The 17,249-nt window shown below is 48.7% G+C and overlaps 1 protein-coding gene across 6 annotated transcripts in view; it reads left to right on the top strand.

Annotated features, from left to right (window-relative positions):
• The window catches only part of EDA (ectodysplasin A), a 61,195-nt gene that overhangs the window by 17,587 nt on the left and 26,359 nt on the right, over nucleotides 1-17,249 (top strand). The gene's annotated exons all lie outside the window — the stretch shown is intronic.

Genomic DNA, 17,249 nt, shown 5'->3' with positions numbered 1-17,249 from the left:
GGGGCTGGTGTCCTTCCAAAAGGCAGGAGGGAAGGAGCACTGGCAGGATCTTGGTGCTTGGCCAGTTTGGTGATGGATCCCAGTTAGGGATGGTGAGGTCCAGAGCACAGACCACGCTGTGCACATTCCCTGTGAGGAAAAGCTTTCCCTTGCCCTCGCTGTCCATACTTCCATTCCTTTCCAGATCTCCCCATCCCTCCCTGGTTGTGGCTGCAGCCATCCCCCAGCTGGAGGGAGGGAGGGTGAGGGCTCAGAGCTGCCCCTTGGGTGGGAGCTGCCCCTGTGGGATGTGCAGGTGTCTGTGTGCCACAGCTGCTGAGCCTTTTTCCCTGGGATAGACCAGGATCCCGTGAAGCCTCGGCTGCTGGAATTCCTGTCAGCAGATCACCTGCTCCCAGTTGGAAGTGGTAACTCCTCTCTGTCTCAGTGGCAGCAGCGTATCAGGCCCCCAAGAGAGGCAAGAAACCTTCCTCTCTCCCAGGCTCTTGGATCACGAGGGGAGGATCAACCAGATGTCCTCAAAATCCTGCATGTCCTGAGGCTGACCTGCAGCTGGCAGGGAGAACTTCACTCTGTGTCCATAGAATCTCTCCCAGGTTTTGTAAGGACAGAACCATTTCTGATCTCTCCATCCCTCCCTTGGTCCGTGTTGGGCTCCAACCTCCTTTGGAGAGGTGAAAATGGAACCTTGTGGAAACCAGAAAGGTGCTGAGCTTCTCCTGCAGGGACTGCAAGGAATGTGTCTTGACACTTCAGCTGGTTTTCCCTGTGGATTTAAGGAAGGGGGTCAGGGCAGCAGGGCTTGGAGGATATCGATGATTCAACCAAAGAAGTAATTTATTTGCACCAAGTTGACATTTAAATGCTCATGGATAAGCAGGAATAATGCGTAGCATTCGTGGTACCTGTTAAAAATAGCTCTGTTGGAGCCCCAAACCAGACGTGGAGGGTTTGGATTTCAGACCATCCTCTTGCTCCAGGATCTTCCTTTGGAAGGAATGCAATATTCTGTGCAAGCCCTAAAGATCCTTCTGGTTTTAGGATGCAGATTTTGATTGCAATCTGGGAGTCGGAGCATGCACTTGAACAGCATCTTAATGAGCTTATGGTTGAGAGCTATTTATTATCTGTTAGAACAGGCCTTTTATTCCACTGGCAGCCTAATTTGCATGGTTTGTTGTAATTAACACCATAAAATGTTTAAACAAAAGTACAGATAGAAATTAAATTTACAGGCATTGAATTCAATAGCATCAGAATAAACCTTTGATTTGTTTTTTTTTTTCCTTTGGCAAGAAAGTGATTCACTCAAATTAAATTTAGGAAAAGCTCTCAACTTGGAAGGAGGGATTTAATGAAAAAAAGGCGTCCCAATCTGCCGGAGCAGCTCAGGGGAAAGCTGGGATTTCACTTGGACAATGCTGCTGAAGGGAAACTCAACTGTTTTGGGTGAGAGAGGTGTCCTGAAATCCTGCATCAGCTGCTGCTGGCAGCACATGTGCAGGCAGGATGGTGCCTTTGCTGTCCATCTGTTCCATTTTTCCATGCTCTGGCAACTATTTTGGAGGCACTGAGGGGTTGGGATGGAGGCAGATTGATGGGAGTGTTACCTGCAATTGTCCAAGGATGGGTTGGACAAGGTTTTGGAGCAACCTTGGATAGTGGAAGGTGGGAAAGGCATGGAATGAGACGAGCTTTAAGGTCCCTTCCAACCCAACCCATTCCAGGATTATTCTATGATAGTTTGGAAAATCAACCTGAGGCTGATGCATGGGTGAAGGAGTTGGGAATTATGTCGTGTCCTGGACATTCCTGAGGGGCTGGAGATATTTTCCAGGGGCTCCCCTCCTGCTGCAGAGCACTCAAGGTGGCTCTAGAAAAGTCTTTTACGGCACTCAAAGAGGCGTCATCATGTCAACCCCCAAATGAAGTCACCAAACCCAGGCCACTTCTGCTCTGATTTATGTAGCAAACATTATAAAAAAATATATTGTGAGCAAATGGTCTCTGGGTGAGGTTTAGATTCCCTTCTATTGTTTGGAATTCTGGGTTTAGCCTCATGGCTGGGATTTCTATAGTCAGAACTAATTTGTAGCGTCTGGGACCAAGGCTTGGCGTGGTGCAGGAGCTGGGATTGAGCTGCTGGAGACATCAGTGGGGGGGAGCACGTGTTCCTGGGGTCGGGGCTGCCGGGATTTACGGCCCGTGGGTTCTCAGGAGCTGATCCAGCAGGAATTCTGATAATCAGAAAACAAACGGGGAGAGTTCAGCACATCTGTGCCTCTCCCTGGATCTTTGAGGTGCCGAGTTGGCGTTTGGATGTCATCCTCAGGTTCATGTTCTGCATCCCTGGGGATTTGTCCAAAATTTCTTCAGTGAGATGTTGCTGTAGAGGATATTACCCAGCAGGCTGGGTTTTGAAGCTTAAAAAGGTCTGTCCCAAAGGTTTGTAACATGAAAATTGGGGTACTAATGGAGCAAATTGAAAGCTTCAGGACTTTGCCAGCTCCTGGGCAGTTTGATAAACTTATAGTGGCTTTCCCTTCTTGATTTCCTCCTGAAATCCCTCCTGGATCAGGGCGAAAACCATCACAAAGGACCTGCGTCTGTAGAAGACTCAGAAAAACTGAGATAAGTGAACTAAAAGCAACTTTTTAAAATAAATAAAGCTGGCATGCACCGACACCTCGAGGAGCAGTGCTGGAAATCACCTTTTCCTGCCCAGGTCATGCACAAACTAAGATTAATTAATTAATTTCTGTTGTTGCAGCAGGGAGTACTCCATGTTGGTTTATTCTTTCTTTTTAAGCATTTTTATTTTTACCTCTGGCTCCTATTGCTCCACTGGTTGCTTCTCACTCTTTCGCAACAAAACCTCTAAAAGTTCAAGGATCCATGAGGTTTGTGTCTTGTGTAGGTCTATTTTTATTTTCTGTATGATTATTTGAATTGGTTTGCCAGGTGAAATCCAGCCCTTTGCAGGTTCTGAGCATTGGCCCTACAGAAAATATGAATTAATTTAGCATGAGTTGCTTGACTTTGGGGTTAACTGGGAAGAAGGAACATCTTGCAGTAACAGCACCTGCTAACACTTTGCTGGTTTAGGAGGGATTTGTTATGCCCAAACTGGAGATTCTGAAGAAGGAAAAAAGCTTTTTTCCTCTTTTCTCAGTTGCTTTGTAAAGGGCCAGGTAGGGCCCTCTGCTGGGGTTTGCAGTGTTAATCAGTGATTAACAAAAGGAAAGTTGTGAAATTAGGGAAGACACGGAATTTAATGCCTGCAGTTTGATAATTGTGTGGTTTAGGGTTTTTTCACTTCAAATTAGAGGGTTTTGGTAACATGATAAGCTGCTGTTGCATGTCAGAGGCATAGGACATGAATTTGAAATTTGTTTTTGCTAGCAGTGTTTTTTAGAACAGATTCTTCGTGTATTTACTGTCAGTTCCTCTAGCCTCTCTTTTTCTTTGGAAATGACACATTGGGAATGATATTGTTGGAATTTGCGGGAGGTTGGAGTGAGATTTTTTTGGCTCAGGCAATAGAGACTGATTTTTTTGTCTTGCTGTCCCTGGTCAGGTGATGTGCCCTGTGACAAAGGTGACCACAAATGGGTCCCTTTCACCCCAAACCATCCTGTGAGTGTGGGATTCTGTCTCCACATCAGAGCCCGAGGAAGCAGCTCAGCCTGGGAGCATGTCTGGGCAGGGACAGGAGGGAAACGGGGAGCAGAGCTGCTATTAAATGGATTATTCCCAACATTATTCATCAGCCAGGCTTGAGTGATGGCCTCAGATCTGCTTGTGTTTGTGTTGGGGGGTTGTGTGTGTTGCTGATGGGAAAGTGGAGCCTTGCTCTGGGGAGGAACTGGTTTTGTACTGGTTTTGTACAGATGTTGGTAAAGAGGCTGCTGTTTATATTTACATTTATATTTATATATTGTGTACATACATTGGATTTTTGGGGTAGGGGCACTGTCCAGCCTTAGCCCATGGACATCTCCATGGACACAGAGCCACAGAGGCTGTGGCTGCCTCATCCCTGGAAGTGTCCAAGGTCAGGTTGGATGAGGCTTGGAGCAGCCTGGGCTAGTGGGAGGTGTCTCTGCCCATGGCAGGGGGTGGAACTGGATGAACTTTAATTTCCCTGCCAACCCAAACCAGTCTGGGATTCTGGGATTCTTCACAGTCCTCCTAGGGACATGATCTTGTGCTCTGGGCTTTGAGTGTTTGTGACCAGGCTGTGCCAGTACATTTCCCTTTTCCCTGGGTCAGAGTTTTCTTGGTCTGGTTGTGACAGGAAGAGCTGGCTGCCCTGACTGCTGGTGGAAAGGCTCCAGTGCCACGTGAGATGTGTCTCAAAATCTTCTTGTCAGTGAATAAATGCTGCTAAAAGACATGGGCTGGCATTGATGTCAAGAGGAGATGCTGGAACATGGATGGAGCTGTAGCTGCAGCAGAGCTGAGGGTTCAGGAAAGGTGCTAGAGGTGCTAAACAAGGAAGAAGGTGGAGGAGCAGCTTCCACTGCTGCCTGGAGTGTTCTGCTTGCAGTAAGTGCTGCTTTTTCATTTCACAACATCACACAGAATCACTGTGGTTGGAAAAGCCCTCCGAGATCATCCAGTCCAACCTGGGACCACACTGTCACCGAGCCTGGAGTGCCACATCCAGGCATTCCTTGGACACCTCCAGGGATGGACACTCCAAACCTCCCTGGGCATCCCCTTCAATGCCTGACCACCCTTTCCATGTAGAAATTCCTCCTGCTGTCCAACCAGCACCTCCCCTGGCACAGCTTGAGGCTGTGCTTCAAGTGAAGACCACTTTTGTTCTCCTGGTGCCTCTGGTGGAGCGCGGGGTGGCGACGAGCAGCCGCTGCTTGTTGTGGCTGCTGCTGCCTTCCCCTGGGTTTTCTGCCTAATGCCTGGCTAAGGAATTATCCTGATGAATACACGGAACAGGCACAGCTCCTGGCTAGAGGGATGAGAGCAGCTAATCCACAGGAGCACAGCCCAGCCTTTTGTTGCTTTTGTTGCTTCCCGTTGTGGGGAGTTGTGCAGAACAGGATTTGTCAACACTCGGGGCCTGACAAAGAGCCCCTGACGGCTGTGGGTGAGGCCAGAAAGCAGGGCCGGAGGGGAAGGTGTTGGGACTTGCTGCTGGAGCTGTCTGCACACAGACAGCTGGTTCAGGAATCCCTCCTCTCCTCTGGGAATGCAAGACTGACAGTTCTTTTGGCATCCCACAAGGAAGCAGGTTCAGGGGGTGCAGGCGGCTCTGCACGCTCAGGCCGTGGGGAGTTGTTTTTTAGCAGTGAGGTGAATTTTGGAGGGTTTCATCCCTTTCAGATGTTCTTTCTCCTTTTCTCTTTTTTCTTTGACTCTGAAAGTTAAAAGAGGCCTTGGGTGGCTTCTCCTTTTGAAAGGTGACCTTGCTGCATAAAGTTGTCTGACTCTGTGCTGTCCGTGCCCAGTGATATATGGGAGCATCTGGGAATGAGGGGAGGCTGCTCATTAATTCCCTGAATTTCTCTAGGATCACACGTGTACCTCAGGATCCCTTCCCCACACTGGTGAAATGTTCCCCCTTTAATCCCAGCCCGGTGTGAGGAGCTGCCATGTGTAGGCAGAGCAAAGAGAAGTGGGGAATGGGCTTTTTTGGGAGTCTGGCATATTCCAGTAATGCCAAGTGTGTCTCAGTTAGTCCAGTGTGTGCATCTGCTATTTGACTGTGGTCCAAAGCAATACATTCTCCTCCTGCCTCTCTGGCCATGGTTTAATTAATTAAATTTAGAAATTCAGCCACACGCTGTAGATGAAGGTGCTGCTGGGGGAGTGGGAGCTGCTACCAAAATACCATCATTAAGCGGTGGTGTCATTCCCAAATAATCCACTTTATAAGGCTGTTTTATTGGTAGTTTCTGTGCTTTGCTACTTCCAGAAGATCTCTCACCAGAGGCTGGTTCCTGCACTGCTCACTCATTTCCCACCTCCACCCTGCACCTCTCCAGGCTAATAATAAAAATCAAATTGTTTTCTCTGCTGGAGAAAGAAAAGGAGAGTCAGAACTGAGGCTGATGTGATCCAGACCAAGCATTTCCCTCTCCTTTGGGTGCTGGATGTCCGAGTTCTCTGGGAATTAAAACCACCAGATGCATTTCTGCTCTTGGGCACCCCGAGCTCCCTGCAGCAGCATTCCCAGTACCTTTCTCTCCACATGGGATCCTCAGTCATTTGGTTTTACCTCTTGCAACGTTACAAATTTCTGCTGCCCTGGATTTTATTTGTGGGTTTTCCGGGCTTAGCAGGTAATGGTTATAAATGGAAATTTGACTGCAGCACGTGGTTTCTGGCTGCAGTAAATTCATTCCCTGCGGGCTTGGGGACGGATCCCATGTGTTTTCTCCAGTGCAAATGGTTGTTTCAAACATCCATCTGCTTTATCTGCTGTTGTGTTTACAGTTCCCCTTTGTAGTTCCCAGCAGCATCTCCTCTCTCTCCTCTGCTCTTGTTTATTTAAGGTTATGGTAAAATATCTCTCTTGTTTGGAACTGTTTTGTGGGAGCCTTTCCCAGCTTGGCTGATCCCAGGGGTCAGGAGAATAAAAATCATGAACCTGATCACCCCCGGGGAATCCCACAGTGGTGGTTCCAGCTGGTCCCTGGTGTTGTTGCTCCTCAGGAATGGGATTTTATCCAGATCCTGCCCCTGACCTTCTGGTGCTCTGCAGGCAGCAAGACTGGTCATTATTGAAAAATAAAGGGTTTAGTCCACTCAATTTGTAGCAAAAGTTGACCAGTGGACTCATCTTTGTTTGGGTATTGAATTGTGTGATGTCCCTGGTTGTTTGTCTGTCCAGGATGATTTAGGAAACCAACTTCAACTTTAGGGAAAAAAAAAAAAAAAACAACCTCCAAAATAATACAACAAACAAACCCAAACCAAGCTGTCTGAAAAATCCTAGGAGGATATATTTGATACTTTTTCCTGGCAAAAGCTAAACATTTTCCATCCTTCTTCAGTTTCAAGCCTTCAGAAGGTTTGTGGGTCCTTCTCCAGCACGTGGTGATGCCTCTCCATGTCCAGGCAGGAGCTGCAGGGAGCACCCCGGGGCTCCACAGCCTTTGGAGTTTCCCTCAGGTTTTTTGTTCCCTTCATGGGCAAAATATGACCCAGGATGACATTTGGAGAGGTTGCAAAATTCTCTCTATAAACAGTATTTTTTTTTCCTTACGCTGAGCCCCAAGCGATGTCACTGCTTGTCTTGCGCAGAGAAGTAGGAAAACAGTCCCTGGCTGCAGGAAGGGGTTGTTTTCCTAATTTTCCTTCACCACAGCAGCATTTCCTGTTACTGGTGAGTGTGTGGAGTGCCTGGATGAGACCCCCCCTGCTCGTGTGTCACCCCAAGTTGTGTGTTGGAGTTTTGTGGGACACTGGAAAGCGACTTTGGAGTGGGACCTGGAGTGCCAGGACAAGGAATGGTTTCCCACTGCCAGAGAGCAGGGATAGATGGGATATTGGGAAGGAATTCCTGGCTGTGAGGGTGGTGAGGCCCTGGCACAGGCTGCCCAGGGAAGTTGCGGCTGCCCCAGCCCTGGGAGTGTCCAAGGCCAGGCTGGATGGGGCTTGAAGCAGCCTGGTCTGCTGTCCCCATGGCAAGGGGTAGAACGCGATGAGCTTTAACATTCCTCCAACCCAAAGCAAACTGCTATCTATGCTCTTGAATTCCCCAGCTTTGCTGCTGGAATTGTCTCTTTTCAAGGGTCAAAAGCTGCTGGCCAGTTCCAAATAGTCCAAGCCAGTTGAGCCTCACTTTAGCCACTGGGTATGGACAGAACTGTCCACAAAATTCTTTTTCTGGCTCTTTTTTTTTCAGCCTTCCAGTTTTTTCAACCTTCTGGGTTCTTTTAACCTCCCAGTGCCTCGTTTTTACCATAGGATGGAGAACCAGCTGCTGCAGAGGCATGAGCAGCATCCAGGAGCTGAAATACTAAATCCTTTACTACTTTCCTTACTTAAACTCCTCTCAGCAAACAACTCAGCCAGCACAAAACCTTTTTCTTTCAGCCTCACAGAGTCAGAACATGTCACAGGGGATGTTGAGCTAGCGCTGCTCCCTCCCAAGAGCTGCCCCAGCCCGACACGAGGCAGCTGTGCAGCAGCTGGCCTGGCTGCCTGGCTGGAAACATCTGGATGGGCTGCGGCGCATGGCGGGAGCCGCTGATGCTGCTGTGCAGCCTCGGGCGCTGTTTGAAGGCTCTGCACTTCAAAGCCCAGCTCAGAAAGGCTTGGCTTGCAAAAACTCACACCTCTGCCTCTGCACTGGGGCTGCCGTGGCTCCCACCCACAGCCAGAGACCCGGGAATGCCATAGTTGAGGTTTGTTTGCTGGGAAGATAATGGGATTCCTGTGCGCAGCTTCACGAGCCACTTGCTCATGCTGTGCCAGCTGCTCGCGCTCGCTGGCCAGGCCGTGGGGGCTTGGGGATGGGTTGTTTGGATGGAAAACGGAGCTGTTGCCATGTGGAGACGGAGTTGGGGAATGTTGTTCTGATTAGGAACTATCTGGTGCTTGCAGCAGCAAGTGGAGCTGGGTTTGGTGGCCCCAAAGCTGGGCCTAGAGGCGGCCGGGGATGTGCACGGTGCTGGGACCGGCTGTGAGATAGCGGCTTGTGGAAAGCTCACATTCCTGAGCTCCTCCCAGCTCCTTTTCCCAGAGTTTCCACAGCACACTGTGGTGTTTCTGGTTCAGTTTGTTCCTCGTTGCTCAGGGCTGTGCTGTTCCAGTGCACAGGCCGTGGTGGGGCAGAGCCAGCCCGGTGCTCACGGTCGATCCCATGGCACTGCTCCAGGCACTCCACGGAGCCATCGGGGATCCCATGTGCCTCCTCTGACTCCCTCAGCTGCCCACATATCCCAGAGCACATTCCAAGGGTGAGGATGGCACAACTGGCAGGGGGGTCAGGCTGCCACAGGTTTGCTTCTGGAAGGATCCATCCCAGAAGTGCTGGGGTGTTCTTTTCCCCTCATGCCGGTGGTGTTGGTGGGTGCCACGGCTGTGGGAGCTGCTCCAGGTGTCCTTCCTCACTTCCAGAGGAGACAATTCCTGCTGCTGAGCTCACACAGGCAGGGAAAGCCAGGCCAGGAGGGGACTAAACAGCAGCAGAACTTGAGTTTTTTTACAAGGAGAGTGGTTTTTACCACCACTGGCACAGGGTGCCTGGAGCGGAGGTGGATACCCCAACCCTAGAAATATTCAAGGCGTGGTTGGATAAGCCTTGGAGCAACCTGGACTAGTGGAAGGTGTCCCTGCCCATGGTAGAGGGGTGGGCCAAATGCTATTGAAGGTCCTTTCCAGCCCAAACTATTCCATGTTTCCATAATCCAAATATTGGGAAGCAGGGTAATTATCTAGAGGCAGCTTCTCCAGCACCATGTGCTGAGAAGCCCCTTGGTCCTCCCTGGGAGGAGGGGACATTCCCTCTTCCCCCCATTCCCATGCTGTGTCCAGTTGGCTTCCGAGGAGTCCCTGTAGGATCTGGAGTTTTGCAATTCCTGCATGAAGGAGCATCTCTGGCACTGCACCCAGCCCTGCCTTGCGGGAACTTGTTCCCGTGGCTGTGCCCGGAACGGAGCCTTGCAGAGCTCTTAATCCTGTCTGCATGAGGTCATTGGCTCCTTGATGTTAATTGCAGGGGATCTGATTAATTAGGCAACAGAGCGTAATTTATTTGAGCAGATTATTGTATAGAATTAACCAGGCAGTCACTGTCTCCCACCACAACTCCATGCATCCCTGCAGGTGTGGGACTTGCCATTAAAACCTTCACCCTTGATGTGGATGGCTGGGTAATAATTGGATTATTTCCCAGTTGCTGCAGCGGGCTGTTTATCCACACTGTTTCATGGATGCATTATTTTGTGGGTGTTACATTTTCAGCAGACTTGTTTTCATTTTAATTCAATTCAATTTGGACTACTTGATTCCCTCCTCCTGTTTCTTTCCATTCCGTTCTTCTTCTTCCAATAAAACGTCATTAAAATTAATCCCCACCGAAGGCCAAATTTAACATTCAGATTGGAAAAAGAGGATTTTAAAGCCCTTGTGCTGAAAAGGGAAAAAATGTACTCGAACAGGAAGTCTTGGGTTTGTTATGGAGCAAGGAAAAATGTTTTTAAAACTTTATCATAGAATTATGAAATCCCAGGATGGTTTGGCCTGGAAGGGACCTCAAAGCTCATCTCATTCCACTGCTTTTCCATGGGCAGGAATACCTTCCACTAGACCAGGATGTTCCAAGCCCCATCCAACCTTGCCTTGGACACTTTCTTAAGCAGCTCAATTATCTGAACAGCAGAAAGATTTAAAAATTATGAAGATTTTTGAAGATTTCCCCGCCCAAAAACAATAGGAGGGGTTCTCTGAGAGCAAAGGCAGAATGAAGTTCATCAGTTCCAGTGTCTGACAGATGTTCTCCTGTAACTTTCTCCCCTATGGATCCACCTCCATGAGCAAATCCAAACCAATTCTTTGCTGCAGCTGGTCCCACTCTAGGCAATGGGGTTATGTAGAATGGAGATAAAAGGCCAAATACCTGAGAACTGAAAAAGGCCATAAATCTGGATCCTGCAGCTACATTCCCAATGGAAAACTCCAGAGCAGAATCTGGTTGGTCACCTCCTGCAGGAAGAGGTGGCTTGGCCACCTGGAGTGTTTGTCTGCTTTGGAGATGTGTTCAAACAGGGGACTGTTCATTGAATCAGCTGCTCTTCCCAGATGTTGGGATTTCAGTGCTCCTGTCTCTTGAGAAACATCTGGAATTGGTGGGAATTGAAGGATTTGGGTGGCAAAGAAGCATCTTCAGTGGAGGTGATCCAAAGCACCCTCTGGGAAAGGTCCCTGTGCACGTTATGGTCCATGTTATGTTGGTTGTGGAAGCAGTTGAGGTCATTGTTCCTGCCATGACTAGCAGGACCTTCCAGGTATTCCTAAAAGTGTTTCCAAACCTGGCAAAAGGAGTTTTTCTCCTAAGGAGGAGCCCCAAGGATGATTTCAGGCTGGAGAGAGCCCAGTTCTTCATTTTGCACGGAACAGAGCTGCTACAAGGGAAGCAGCAGGGCCCTGAAGCTCTTTGCTGGAGCAGCTCCTGATTTGGGGAATATTTTTAAGAAGGATTCTGGCTTGAGGAGGATTGTGCTGTTGATCTCATGTTGTCCTTGATGTGCTGGAGAAGCTTCAGGTCATGAGGAGCAAGAGCAATGGAGAAAGGAGGAGGAGAACCATCTGGAGAAAGGGAGAGGAACTATGGCTGATATGGAATTGCTGAGGGTTGGGTTCCCCCAAATGAAGCATGTGCTGTGTTTTATAAAATGCATGAATATTTTGTGAATATAACTGCTCAAATAAGGAAGGAATTGCTGCTGGAATGCAGGAGAAGAACCCATGACCTCCATCTGGAGGGGGGCGTAGCCCAGCTGGCTGAAAATTGGCCTGAAAAGGGCTACAAAAGCTAATTAAAATGTGAAAAACTGCGAATTCGTGCTAATAGACAGCAGATCCCTGCCTGGCGCTGCTTCACAGCTAAATTTGATTTCCTTGTGAGGCAAAAGGAACTGATTTAAGTTCCTTACCTTGCTGACATTGATCCCTCTCAGCGTTTAACCAGCCTGTTCCCAGCAAGGAACTTCCCGTGGCTCTGCTGTGCCGGACCCAGAGCCTGCAGCAGGAATCTCTTACTCCTGCTACCAGTAAAAAATTCACTGCAGGTGTCTTCATGTGCAGTGTTAAACTCAGTTTTGACCTTGTTCTGCTCACATCTGGGTTGTGTTTGAGCTTTCCCTTCAATGCCAGCAGGTGTAAGGAATGGGAAGCCTCAGCCATTGTTCAGCTGGAGCCGTGTCCACCTCCGTGGCATTGTCCCCCCAACAAAGTCCTTGTGGGAGCCACCAGCTCCCCTCCAGCACAAGGCAGCTCCAGGGGAAGGTGACTTAGACAAGTGTGTGGACAAACAGCCTAGTTTAACAAATCATGGTCTTCTAGGCTTGAGGCAGGGCTGGTTTGGGGTCAAATTTGGTGATTTTGGTGATTGAGTCAGGGAAAGTTGTGGGGTGTATGTAATCCAGGGATTCGAACTGTGGACCTGGCTCCATTTGGTGCTGAAACCAATTTTCTGTGGATGTTTAGGACAGAAAGTGTTTCTGAGGGTTCCGTAGATGATTCTCCCTGTGCTGAAGGAATGCTGGAACCTTCCTTTTCCAAAGTTACTCTTCACTCCTCCCATGAGGAGCAAATCCACCTGCCCGCTCCTCTGCCATCCCCTTACCTGCCAGGTTTACCTGTGTTTGCTCCAGGTTCCCTGAGCTGATTGAAAGTAAAAATCAAGTGGTGTGTTCAGTTGGGTCAGTGGTGGAAATGTAAGTATTTGGGACGTTGCTTACTGGACTAAACTGAGTTTGAGCTGAGGAAGGTTTGGATTAGAGGAAAGGAAGAAATTCCTGTTCGGACTTGGAGTTGCAGGGTGTGACCACTGCTGTCATAGGTCTGCTTAAAGCCCAGTTCCACATGGAAAGGAGGAAGGGAGAGGGAAGGTTTTGGAGCTGAAGGGAAGTTTGTAAGGTGTTTTAATTGTTCTGATGGCATTTAATTCCCTGTATCCATCGCTTTGGCTTGGGTTGAGGACTGGTAGTTGGATTTAGGGTTCTGTCCTGCAAAACACTGTGGCTTTCCTGGGTAATGAATGTAAAATACCAGTAAGTCCTGGGAAAACCTGCTCCCTCCTCTTCCACTGGTCTCCGGTCAGTGTCTGTTACTGGAGGGCTTGGAAGACCCAGAGTGTCATTCCCTGGCCTTCTCCAAGCTGGGATTGCACAGTCCTTGGGAGAGGATTTTGACCCAGTGCTCAGCATGTTGGCACCATCTCAAATCCTCTTCCCAAAAGCACGGGTGGCATGTTCAGTGTGTAGATGTGCTGAGATGGGCGTTCCTGCCCGCTGGCAGGTGCTGTGCCCCCAGTCCATGGTATTCCATAGTCCATCCAAGGTCATTTCTCTGTTCTAGTGGTCAAATAGTCCCTTGACTCCTTGGCTGTCATTTTTGTGAAGCTCCTCACGAGCGCTGGGAGGGAGGTGGCTCTGCTGTTACAGATCCTGCCTGGGTCAGAGCTCAGTCCCTCCTCCCAGCCAAACTTCCTGCTTGGATAAGCTCCTCTAGCATCGCTGGTGTTTTGGGATTATAGAACAGCTTTGGTTGGAAAATGCTGTTGAAGTTCCCTGTTGTGTCTGAAAACCAGTGAAGATCCTTGAGTGCAGATTGGAATGAGGGAGAGTTGGGATTTTTTATCAACTCCAGAGTGAAGGATTGTGCCTCTGGGATCTTGGGCTTCAGGATGAACAGCTGGAAAGAGCAGGAATGTGGCTGGAGTTGGGAGGGAAGGATGACAGAGATGAAGGAACAGGGACCAGAGGAGTTTTGGGCATCTTGAAGGTGAGGACCAAACTGGAGCTTCACACAGAAAAATCTGAGGAAAGGGGTTTGTTATGGTGTGGAACCTGCTCCAGAGCCCCAGCAAGGATTCCCACAGCCAGCTGGGAGTACCAGGTTTGGGGAGGAAGGTGGGTAGTGGAGGCTGTACTATCTCTGCTCTCTCCATCTCTGGTCCTCCCCCTCATGGCATTGATCCCATTCCACAAGTATTGCAGGCAGGGCTGTGGCTTGTCCTGCAGACAGAACACAGTGTCAAAGTTCTGTCACGTTGAAATGGGAATTGTTCCCTCGTTTGCTCCTTGCATTTTTATGAGGAGCAAGAAATGATGACAAAAACAATTCTTAAAATATGTGGGATGGGGTTTCATTTCAATAAAGCAAAGCTACTCCTCGAGCTTCTTTCCGAGCTGGTGGAATATAAATTGTCTACTTGATCTTTTTCTTTTTGCACCACGTGTGACCAGAGGCAAAGCTCTGGAGGACAATGGGGCTGATATTCAAGTAGCTGCTCCTCTGAACCACAGGCTGAACTTGAGAGCACCAGAAAAACAACAATATTGCTTGCAGAGAATGCTGCTGCGGAGCCTGGGCTGGTTCTTAGGCTCCTCACACTGCTGATCTCCCAAACTGCAAAGGAAGAGGGAATTTGACTTTAACAATCCTGTTAAGCACTCGTGCCAGAGGGTGAGTTCATGCTATTTTTCTAAGGTGCTTTAAGACATTGAGCTGTGGTTTCTCGATGAGATCTTTAGCTGGACTTGCTTTTGTCAGGACAAATTGGGAGCCGTTAAAGGCAGAAAATCTTTGGGTTTTTTTCACTTTTCACCCAAAAGGCCTTGTACACCTGAAGGTTTGTGTGTTTTTCCCTTCTGCAGGAAGAAGACTCTTGTTCTTCCTACCAACTTAGCCTAAGGAAAAATCCACCCTTTGTGCATAATTGCATGGGGTGGGTTATATTTTTCCACTTTTCTTCCTTTGAAGCTGTTTGACCATTGGAAATACATTCCCTTGGTGTCCAGTGGCTCTTCAAGAGACTTTTGACAAGGGCCTGGAGTGACAAGACAAATAATATTTTATTTTATGAAAAATGATAATACCTTTCTTTATCCTTTACTTGCATGGAGTGTGGAATGTCCATCCTACAAATGAATTTTAGAGGCCCTATTATTTTGGCAGTTCCCACTGTGCTCCCTTGACATCCATCCTCCAGCAGCTTTGTCCAATGTTCCCAGGCAGGTTCTGCAGGGAAAACCTGCTCTGTGTGCCTTTGTTTTGCTTTATTTTGCTCAGAGAAACCTAGGCAGATCCGATTCCCTCCCGCGAGCGGTGCCTGTGCTATTGTTTCCCAGGTTATTTTGAGGAATGCCTTCCCCTGGGATTTTTTCCTGTGTTGGCTTTTTGACCTTTTTGCATCCTATAGTGATTCTCTTGATTAAACCCACGGTGTTTCTAAAATTAAGGGTGATTTGAGGGCTTTAGTTTGGAGGAGGAGGAGGGAAATGGGAATTGTTTAGACTGTGCCGGGAAAATACCTGCTCCCAAAAAAGAAGCTGTGTGTGCTCGACTCCTGAAAAATTCTCTGGCGCTAAAAGTGCATGGGCTGAGAGAATCAGCTCTCTGTGACTTGGAGGATGAGGAGTTTCAGTGTAATCATGGACTAGGTAAGAATTCCTTTTAGAATTCCCCAGAAGGTGGCACAGCTGGGGTGCCCCATGAGTCCAGGGTTGATGCAGAGGAAGGAAGGAGCCTTAAAGATGATTTTGTTCAACCCCCTGACATGGGCAGGGACACCTTCCACTATCCTTGGTTGTTCCAATCCCCGTCCTACCTGGCCACTTCCAGGGATCCAGGGGCAGCCACAGCTTCTCTGGGCACACTGTGCCTGACAAGGAGGAATTTCTTCCCAAGATATCACTGCTGTCTCGGGGGTGGTGAATGGAAAAAGCACCCGAGCGGTGCCAGCCACGACTCCCAGACAGACACAGACGGGCCCTTCATGGCCAAGCGTCCCCCGACCTCGGGCAGCTGCAGCCCTGGAACAACGGAGCCCTTGAGTCCCCAGAGAGGGACTTGGCCTTCGGGTGGCTGCAAGAGGTTTGGTCACCCTTTCCCTGCCCCTGACCTCCCCAGGGATCTGAGCATTCCCTCCATCCCGAGCAGGACCCCTGAGCCCTCCGTGCCAGTCACTGGAGGGTCAGTGCCGTTATTTGCATAATTCCCAGCGCTGTGGAAGGGATGCCCTGGGGATGGGCCCCTCTCTCTGCTCACACCACTTGTGTCCATTCCCAGGTTGGGTGTGACACTGCTCCTGGAAAACACGGCTTCATGGGAGTTGTCCCAAAGCAGCAGCTGCTGTGTTCACAATGAGTGTCTCAAGCTGCTTTTGTGGGTTTGTTTTCTAAGTAAAATGTGTGATTCAGTCATTCGCCCTCACTGTCATTTCTCTTTCTGACTAGGAATAGAGTTTAATGGACAGATTACTTTTAGCCAAATTTTAGTGTTTTTCTGAGTGGTCAGTGACAAGTGGTCAGTGACATCAGATTGAAACCTGGAGCAGAGCAGGGGAGTTGGTGTTGTTCAGCCTGGAGGAACAGCCTCTGTTTCTATTACAGCCTCTATTACCCTGCTCTGTAAAACTCCAGTAATGATCCAGGCAATAACAGCATTCCAAAGCCACGCTGAGGATTTCACTGACACTTTAACCCAAATTATAATGCAATTTGTTCCTTCAATTAGTTCTTCAGTGTCTCAAAATGAGTTAAATAAGGGGTTTAAAGAGAAATTCACTTTTTCTCATCCCTGGCTGTGCTATGGTGTGTCAGGAAAGGTGCTGGTGGTGCCTGCAGGAGCATCCTGCTCCAGTGTTCCACATGTGTGGCAGTGCAGTGGGATGTGGGAGCTTTGGGAACCTGGTGCTTTGGGAATTGTTCTCACCCTTTATTCCTTGTTGTAAATCTTCAGTTGTCCATCCAACCCTGTAAGTGGCCTTCCTCAGGAAGATAAGTTTTACTCGTCATTGCCTTTTAGGGACGTTTAAAAGCCCAGTAGTGAGACTTTGGGAAGCTGGTCCCAGGTCATCCCACAGCGTTTTGCGGTCCTTTCAGCCACAACATCATTGCAATGACAAACACCCAGGAATTTTGCAGACCTGCCTGCAGAGGGGCAGAAGGAAATAGCAACAGTTTGGGAATTTGAGAAACGCTTTGGGGATTCTTCATTGGAAACGAAAGGGTTTCCAAATATTTCCGTTTGTGAGACTGCATCCGAGCTCGGTGAAGTAAAGCAAAATGCAGATGTAAAATGTGAGTGGAGGACTGGGATGCTGAGGTTGAGAGGGGAGCTGTGCTTGGGAAATACCTTGGGAATGCGAGGGAGAAGGGAGGTGAGAGCCCTGGGGCTTGTGAAAAGCCAAGGGCCTTTTGCGATTATTACTCTTGATAGGGACTTTTATGGGCTTGAGCTTAACGAGCCCGGCAATTCAGGGGAGGTGTTTGTTCTTCACTGCTCTTTCAAAGATGCTTTTGATGCCCCAGGTTTTGTTCTCAGGACAATGATGGGTTCGATAACCTTTGGGACTGCTTTTTGAAGCCTCCTGGTTCTTGTCTTGGGCTGTGGTTTTGTTTTGCTGTGTATTTACAGCTGAAATAAGCAGATCGGGTTTCTTGAGCAAGAAAACCCCATCCTGGTCGGAGCAGCCGTGGCTGTTGGATGCAGTAACACACAGAAGGTGTTTGGTCCCTAATTGATCTTTGACTTCCCTTTTTTATGAA

The sequence above is a fragment of the Anomalospiza imberbis genome, chromosome 14, assembly GCF_031753505.1.
Source record: "Anomalospiza imberbis isolate Cuckoo-Finch-1a 21T00152 chromosome 14, ASM3175350v1, whole genome shotgun sequence".
NCBI classification, from domain to species: Eukaryota; Metazoa; Chordata; class Aves; order Passeriformes; family Viduidae; genus Anomalospiza; species Anomalospiza imberbis.
Note: the sequence above shows the minus strand (reverse complement) of the source record. Positions and strands in the feature narration are given on the sequence as shown.